At 33.1% G+C, this 1,812-nt stretch overlaps 1 pseudogene; it reads left to right on the top strand.

The window, feature by feature from the left end:
* Positions 1 to 238: 238 nt before the first annotated feature.
* On the top strand, positions 239 to 1,225 carry LOC141516822 (olfactory receptor 8K3-like; annotated as a pseudogene).
* Positions 1,226 to 1,812: the final 587 nt, after the last annotated feature.

Below are 1,812 nucleotides of genomic sequence, written 5' to 3'. Positions count from 1 at the left end.
CAATTAGTTAAAATATTTTAAATTTTACTCATAGTATTCTATTCTTTCTACTTAAAGATTTTTCTTTTCTCTTCTAATTATATAAAGACTACAATCACAATATGATCAGAATATGAAATGATATATATTGTCATATGATGATATGATAGCAATATATTATAATTTGTGGTAAAATTCTTGCTCCCTGTATCAAAAACTTTTCTATCCACTAAATACCTAATTATGCAAAAAATAATCAATGAAAAATTCTTTTTTATTCTCAGATTATCTTCCTTAGATGAAAGAAATAATAAAATCGAATAAAACTACTGAGAACCAGGTGACTGAATTTATCCTCATGGACCTTACAAACCGTCCTGAGCTACAAGATCTGCTGTTTGCTGTGTTTTTACTCATCTACATGGCCACAGCTATAGGGAATCTGGGCTTGATCATCCTAACTAGCACTGATTCTCACCTACAAAGCCCCATGTATCTCTTTCTTAGGCATCTGGCTTATGTTGATCTTGGCTATTCCACAGTCATCGGACCAAAAATGCTAGCTGGTTTCATTGCAGATAAAAATATAATTTCTTACAATGAATGTGCAGTACAGTTAGCTTTCTTTGTGATATTTATCGCCACTGAACTTTTTATCCTGTCAGCCATGGCCTATGACCACTATGTGGCTATCTGTAAACCCCTCCTCTGTACAGTCATCATGTCAAACAGGGTATGTTGGAGCCTAGTGACTATTCCTTACCTCTATAGCAACATGGTATCTCTACTGGTCACAATTAAGATTTTTAATTCATACTTCTGTGACTCAAATATAATAATACATTTCTATTGTGATAGTATCCCTCCTTTGTACATTATATGTTCAGACACAAGAGAGATTAAATTAATGATTGTGATCTTTTCTGCAATTAATTTAATTTCTTCATGTTCAATTGTCCTTATCTCCGACATGCTCATTCTTGTGACCATCCTCAGGATGAACTCTTCCGAGGGCAGGCACAGAGCCTTCTCCACCTGTGGCTCTCATCTCATAGTGGTACTTGTCTTTTATGGGACACTTCTTTTTACATGCCTGAAGCCCCAATCTAACCAATCCTTTGATACAGACAAGCTCCCCTCTGTGTTTTATACCTTGATCATACCAATGCTCAACCCTTTGATCTATAGCTTGAGGAATAAAGAGGTAAAAGGTGCCATGAAAAGAATCTTTAAGAAATTGATGTAAACATTCTTTTTAAGATCCAAAATATAGCTTGATTTTGTTGAATCATTAGAAGGAAGTAAATTTCTGCTGGATTTCTTATTCTACTTTTCAAAGTTCTTCTCTTTTCTTGCAAAAAAATAAAATCCATCCTGATATACACCCATAGAAATAATTGTTTGGTTTTGAAATTGTCAGCTTTCAATAAATCTTATTTTAGAGAATCTTTGTGATTGAAAGGAAGTAGAAGATTTCATTCAAATTAGCTTATAATGTCCTCTCTAGTTTCCTCTCTTACATACTCTGAAGTTTTGAAAATTGAAATTTTGCTGTGTAAGGGAATTAGTCAATCAACAACCATTTAATACTAATTGTTCCAGGCATTGTGGTAGACACTATGCATACATATATAAATAAAATGGTTCTTCTAATGAAATATATTATATTTAATTATGGGAAGAACATGTGTGTGAAGGTCAGAACACTCACTGTAGCAACCATTTCACTTTTAAACAATTCTGATTTTTGGGAAAAAATATATCCTTACCTTATTCTCAGTTTCCTCTCTACAACTTCCATCCATTACTTTTCTTTTTTATTCCCTCTGTGAT

Source organism: Macrotis lagotis, chromosome 3 (genome assembly GCF_037893015.1).
Source record: "Macrotis lagotis isolate mMagLag1 chromosome 3, bilby.v1.9.chrom.fasta, whole genome shotgun sequence".
NCBI classification, from domain to species: Eukaryota; Metazoa; Chordata; class Mammalia; order Peramelemorphia; family Peramelidae; genus Macrotis; species Macrotis lagotis.
This window is presented reverse-complemented; position numbering and strand designations above follow the sequence as displayed.